Genomic DNA, 7,388 nt, shown 5'->3' on the forward strand with positions numbered 1-7,388 from the left:
TCAGTAACAATGTATCACCACTGGTCCTGGTGTAGAACATCTAGATAACACCTTTCTACTTACCCCTCTTTCCCAACAGGAGGGAACTTTGGGAATAGAATATTGTCCCTCTACTCTGCCTATTGGAGTAGACAACCAGGTAACTGTTAGCACACAAGCCTTCTTTCTCCCTTCATCCTGCAAACTTGGTGAGTCCTGGGGAGTGTAGTGAATAAATAAATATCCCTGAATATTGGTTTAAGCCAGGAGGTGTAGTGTTGTTTTCTTTTGATAACTAACAGAATTGCATGGCCCCTTCTGTTGGTTATCAAAAGAAAAACTAGCGTGCAGGGGTCGTGCTGCAACATGTAGCAATTTTGGCTGCATAGTCGGGGACTCATAAATGACTATCAGCCTCCAAAGCCTTGGCACCAGGCCTTGGAGGTGACATGTGGGCCAACAAATGACGTCCTAGTAATCGAGTTATCCTCCATCTTATGTTTATAGTCATTTATGCAGTATTTTGATGTATCTGACAGTAATGAAACTCTTGGGCTTTGGTGTTCTGTAATAATTCACCATATTGTTGAATCTGTAGGCAGAAAACAGACTCAGAAACATTTCCTAGTGCTTACTACGCAGCAAACATCTAACAATGTCTGTCACTGCCTAAGCCACTGCCTCCAACTCTGGCCTTCTATCTTCCCCGCACTTTGGGAGGCCAAGGCGGGAGGATCAACTGAGGTCGGGAGTTCGAAACCAGCCTTACTAACACAGTGAAAACCTGTCTCTACTGAAAATACAAGAATTAGGCAGGCGTGATGGCACACACCTGTAGTCCCAGCTACTCAAGAGGCTGAGGCAAGGCAGGAAAATCGCTAGCACGATTTTCACAGTCAGTACCCAGTGAGACACTACTTCTATAATGAGATGGTAGAGATGGGAAAGAAGTGAACTTAGTTACTTAACTATGCGCAACCAGAGAGAATATGCCTTACATGGAATTAGTAGAAACAGATAGAAAACGTGAAATGTTATGTCATACTCAGGACGTGGAAATTGCTTGGTTGTATTGAACATTCTCTTGAAATAATCCTTGCTTCTCCAATACAGCTGCCCTTAGTGGATATTAATTTTGCCCACAATGACAAAATGAGTATAAATATCATGTAACAAGCAGTGTCGTGTGGACCTTTCAAAATTGGAGTTAATCGGTTGACTATCAGCAGGACTCCACTTTCAGGAAGGGCCCAACTTTCCCTAGTTGGTAACGCCTTAAGCAGAGAAGAGGTACATGTGGTCTTGAAAAAATGTGCTCATCATCTGTTCTCTTCCTTCAGTCAGTTCGGAATGTGCTGACCTCGCTTTCGTCTGTCGAGTCTTATGAAGTATCTGCAGGGGTTTTCAGGGCCAGACAAGAAAACGCTCTGACGGCAGATGAAAGGGAAGTCTGTGCAGGGAGCCCCGGCATAAGCCAGAGAAAAGTATCTGTATCTAAAGGCAATCTTCTTTATTGCTTCTGAGCAGGCTCTGAGTGGCAGGGGAAACATTTGCCGCCTTCCAAATGGAAAGGGCCGTCATGTCAAACTCTTGTTGGCATGAGCTGTCCTAGTAACACCTTTGTCCCTCCCCAGCCATGAGTAAAGATGGAAACAACACAAACTACAGCTCTTCATTTCCACCTGCCTCTTCTAAAATACCTTCAATTTGGGGGCGGGGAGGGCTTTGTGTTTTATCTAGAAATCAACTATTGTGAATTTGTAGTTGGAAATATTTGGTTTCTATCAAATATGAAATATAAAAAACGTAAAATTAACTAGAAAGGTAATGAAAAGTATAAGTTAAACCTTACAAGAAAACGCAATGCATTTTTAAAAAATTCCATTTTAGACCAGGTGCGGTGGCTCACGCCTGTAATCCCAGCACTTTGGGAGGCCGAGGCGGGAGGATCAACTGAGGTCAGGAGTTCGAGACCAGCCTTGCTAACACAATGAAACCCTGTCTCTACTGAAAATACAAGAATTAGGCAGGCGTGATGGCACACACCTGTAGTTCCAGCTACTCAAGAGACTGAGGCAAGGCAGGAAAATCGCTTGAACCCGGGAGGAGGAGGTTGCAGTAAGGCAAGATCTCTCCACTGCACTCCAGCCTGGGTGACAGAGTGAGATAGAATAAGTCTCATGAGATCTAATGGGTTTATCAGTGGTTTCCACTTTCGCTTCGTCCTCATTTTTCTCTTGCCACTGCCTTGTAAGAAGTGCCTTTCTTCTCCTGCCATGATTCTGAGGTCTCCCCAGCCACGTGGAACTGTAAGTCCAATTCAACCTCTTTTTCTTCCCAGTTTTGGGTGTGTCTTTATCAGCAGCAAGAAAATGGACTAATACACCATCCTAATGTCCATATATACCCAAAATTTAGCTCCCACTTATAAGTGAAAACATACGGTATTTAGTTTTCTGTTTCTGCATTATCGCTTAGGAGAATGGCCTCCAGCTGCATTCATATTCCTGCAAAGGACATGATTTTATTCTTTTGTTTGGTTGTATAGTATTCTATTGATGTATATGAGCCACATTTTCTTTGTCTGATGTACCGTTAATGGGCACCTAGGTTGATTCCGTGTCTTTACTATTGTGAATAGTGCTGCAGTGAATGTATGAGTGAGTGTGTCTTTTTGGTAGAATGGTTTATTTTACTTTGGGTATATATCCAGTAATGGGATTGCTGGGTCAAATGGTAGTTCTATTTTTAGTTCTTTTAAAAATCTCCGGCCTGGCGCGGTGGCTCAAGCCTGTAATCCTAGCACTTTGGGAGGCCGAGATGGGCGGATCACAAGGTCAGGAGATCAAGACCATCCTGGCTAAAACGGTGAAACCCCGTCTCTACTAAAAAATACAAAAAACTAGCCGGGTGAGGCGGCGGGCGCCTGTAGTCCCAGCTACTCGGGAGGCTGAGGCAGGAGAATGGCCTGAACCTGGGAGGCGGAGCTTGCAGTGAGCTGAGATCTAGCCACTGCACTCCAGCCTGGGCAACAGAGCAAGACTCCGTCTAAAAAAAAAAAAAAAAAAAAAAAAAAATCCCCAAACTGCTTTTCATAATGGCTGAATTATTTTATGTTCCCACAGACAGCATATAAACATTCCGTTTTCTCCACAGATTTATGAACATCTGTTATTTTAAATTTTTTTTTAATAATAGTTATTTGACTGGTATGCGATTATATTTCATTGTGGTTTTGACTTGCATTTCTCCAATGACTAGTGAGGTCAAGAGCCTTTTTCATGTATTTGTTGGCTGCTTGTATGTCTTCTTTTGTGAAGAGTCTGTTCATGTCCTTTGCCCACTTTCTAATGGGTTTTTTTTTTTCTCTTGATTGTTTAAGTTTCTTATAGATTCAGGATATTAGTCCTCTGTTGGGTGCATAGTTTGCAAGTATTTTCTTCTGTTCTGTAAACCTACTGGTGCTAGTTAGTCAGTCTTCATAGAAGAATAAGACCTTGCCCTCAGGGAGCCTAAGCCCAGTGAAGCAGTCACACTACCCAGTGCAGTATAAAAAGTACTGGAATGGAGTCACATACAACATGCCATTAGGAGGCAGATGAGGCAGGGGCTAAATGTATCTGGAGAAGCTTGGAAAAGTGTCCCTTAGGTAGATGCCTTTCTTAAACAGGTGTAGAACAGAGGAAAGGACACTGTAATCAGTGGAATGGATGCAAGCAAAGACAATGATGCTTGCACAGATGACTTGTGCTGGAACAGTGGAAGGCTTAAGGGAGTAGAGCTTTTAGGTAGAGGTGGCATGAAGTGAGTCTAGGATCTCCTGGGGTTGGGTAAAAATGGAAGGTTGGGAGCATGGAGATAGGATGAGGGTTACAGGGGCATTCCTCAGTCTGAAGGGGGTTCAGTCTGAAGGGGGGCAGTGCTGGGGCACAAGAGGCAAAAATGCTGCCTATAAATAGCTTGAATGTTGAATAAGTAAAATAGGTTAGATGTCAACACAACAAAAATTTATTTTTGTCTTCTATCACCCTGTATAATTTATTCAGTGGGATAAGACCCCCTTGCTTTGGGATGGAAAACCCAGGCAGGCCCATGACTTTTCTGCTTGCCCTTAGTAAGGTGACTCTTCTGCTTTAGTGCAACTGCATCAGACCAATCTGTTTCAACTTTTATGGACAAAGTTGTGAGTTGTTTTTCAGTTGCCATGCCCACCCCCACCCCCGCCAAGTTGAAGGTCATATAATCTGAGCATGCCCAGAGAAACCAGCATGTAACCACTAGTAGAACCTAAGCGCTCAGACCGAGGAGTGGGGACTGCATTAAGAAGTGGACATCGTCTGGCAGGATCCAGTCCCTTATGCCTACTGGCATCACCTCATTGTAAGATCCAATCGGATCACACCTCATTGCCCTCTTCTGTAAAACTTGCCCCAGTCCTCAGCTCAGGGAGACAGATTTGAGCATTTCCTCGTCTCCTTGCTAGTCAACTCACAATAAATCTTTCTCTTTGCAAAAGCCTGGTGCTTTGATGTTTGGCTTTCCATTAGGCTAGGCAAATGAACCCAGTTTGGTTCCGTGACATTACTTCGCATACACTCAGTCCCAGTTTAGTATTTTAAAATGTCCAGTTTAGGCTGGGTGTGGTGGCTCATGCCTATAATCCTAGCACTTTGGGAGGCAGAGGTGGGAGGATTGCTTGAGCCCCGGAGTTCGAGACCAGCTTGGACAACATAGTGAGACCCCTGTCTTTGCAAAAAATAAAGAAATTATCTGGGCATGGTGGCATGTGCCTGTGGTCTCAGCCGAGGTGGGAGGATCACCTGAGTTAAAGAGTTCGAGGCTGCAGTGAGCAGAAATCATGCCACTGCACTCCAACTTAGGCGATAGAGAGAAACCCTGTTTCAAAAAACAAATGAATAAACAAAAAACAAAAATGTCCAGTTTAATATATTGATTAACACTTAAATCTTCATTCAAAGATAAGACCACTCCCCCTCCACCTTCCAGGAGGGGTTCTTATGAGTTCCTTCCCCAACCTTAGGTGGTCTGGGGCAGGTGCGAGGGAGCCAGGAGTCTCTGAAGGGGAGGCCTAGGCAGGTTCTTCTGTGGCTCTCCATTCTTCTCCTCTACTCTCTAGACGCCATTTTGACCCCAGGAGATGGTGAGTGCTTTCTGTGCCCTGATGGCATCACTCTCTCCAGGCTTGACAGATGTTTAAAGCTGTCTTTCTTCCTTGTGATACTTTTCTGAGCCCAGCGACTGCCCATGCATTGCACGTAGTAGCCTGCTAGATGCGGATGATGCTTCTCCTCTGGCTTGCTGATGCCCCTCTGCTGCTGGTCCTCACAGCATACCATTCCTTACAGACTTTCCCTGTTGGAAGCACCTTGTCCTCCTAGGTGGTCCCCTTGTTTGGGAATTTAAATGGCTCCAAGTCCACCTTCTCTGGCCCTTGGTCCCCAGGGATCCCCAGGAGACCTGTATACATCTTCGCCTTGGCAAACTCTGGGCATGTAGGCCCCTCCTGTTTGGGTGCAATTGCCTCTGTCCTGCTGCTATAGGCTGCGTTATTTCCCGAGACACAAGTTGGACACACATCTCTGGTGGCTCACAAGACATTTCCTACCCTCTGAGTGGTCCCTTGGAAGCCCCACATTGGGCTTGAGGTGAAGATGGAAGAACCTCACAGGGTGAACAGGGTTTCAAATATATCTCATTACAGATTTTCTATTTCTCCACCTCAGTCCTTCTGTATTCTAGAAGCGAAGGCTTCTAAGGGTGGCGAAGAGGAGGAAGGGGTCAAGAGTTTGGAAACCAGTTTTGGGACTTTGCATTTGTAAATTTTGGCTATGGTCACATGGCACCTCTCTTTGAAGTTTTACAATTGTTATTTCTTGGGATATCTATGAATATGTTAATTTTAATGTCCTGTTAAGTGTGTAACAATCTGGCTGTGTGGAGTATAAAAAGCTGGCTTGGAATATGTTGGGGAAAGGGAGGATGGCATGGGTAGTTAACATAATGAAGTCATTGAGAATTCATAATGTGTTAGGTGCCGTTCTAAGCATGTTGTGAAGAATAACAATCTAAATGGTCATAACTCTGTGAGTTGATTTGAATATTCCCTTCCCCGCTTTTTTATAGATTAGGAGGGAGGTACAGAGGAGTTAGTTAACTTGCCCAAGATGGCGTAGCTGAACAGCGTAACTGGGATTCCAGTCTGGGCAGTCTGACCCCACAGAACGGAGTCTAAATTGCTATGTATCATTGGCTGCCAGAAATTATGCTAAGTGCTTTACATAGATTCCCTCACTGAATCCTTTTAATAACTCTATGAGGCATGTGTTACTATAATCCATATTTTATATGAAGAAACAATCTCAGGGAGGTGGAGGTCATCTAATCAATGAGTGGTGGGACTGGAATACTAATCCAGGTGGAACTGATTCCCGAGGCTTGCTTGTCGCTGCTGCATTACTGGTTTCCCCACAGAGAATGAAGATGTGCGACTTTTCCAGGAAAATGCAAAGGTGTAGGCTCTGCATCCAGACACCCTGAGGTTCAAGTCGTGACCCCTCACTTCCCAGCTGGGGGGCACTGGTGTCTGGCTCCAGAATGTCCTCTTAATTGATCTGCTATGTAGAGCTCCTGCTCCGTGCCTCAGTCAACTTCGCCTGCAAACTGAGCATAGTAATTATACAACAGTCATTATGAAGATACAATGAGTTAATATGGGTCAAATGCTTAGAAGAATGCTTAGTGCATAATAAATGCTCTATAAATGTTAGCTGTTATTGTTACACTCATTCAAGATGGAATTGGAAAATTGTGCTGGGTGCAGTGGCTCAAACATGTAATCCCAGCACTTTGGGAGGATCACTTGAGCACAGGAATTTGAGACAAGCCTGGGCAACATAGTGAGACACCATCTCTAAAAAAAAAAATTAGCCAGAGGTGGTGGCATGTGCCTGTAGTCCTAGCTACTTGGAAGGATGAAGCCAGGGAATAACTTGAGCCTGGGAGATCCAGGCTGTAGTGAGCAGTGATTATGCCACTGCACTCCAGCCTGGGCAACAGAGTAAGACCCTGTCAAAAAAAAAAAAAGAAAATTTTACTGTTAGCATGTGTCTGTTCCTAGACTATTAGTACATAGAAAGTACAAATTTAGGTTGTGGAAATTATGCTTTGTTCCTCAATGTTCCCAGGGACTAAGAACTTCTGTACAGAAGTAAATTGGCTCTCTGTCAAGGTGGTGATAATTATCAGGTTTCTTTTACTGTTTGCTTATCCTGTCACCTGAGTATACCCATGAGCAATTACATAGGAATCAAGAACTTCAGTTATTCTTGTAAAGAGCAAATTTGAATAGTCAGATATCTTGCTCTGATCAAAAGCTTGGCTGAGAAAAA

This window comes from Mandrillus leucophaeus, unplaced genomic scaffold (assembly GCF_000951045.1).
Source record: "Mandrillus leucophaeus isolate KB7577 unplaced genomic scaffold, Mleu.le_1.0 Scaffold156, whole genome shotgun sequence".
NCBI lineage: Eukaryota > Metazoa > Chordata > Mammalia > Primates > Cercopithecidae > Mandrillus > Mandrillus leucophaeus.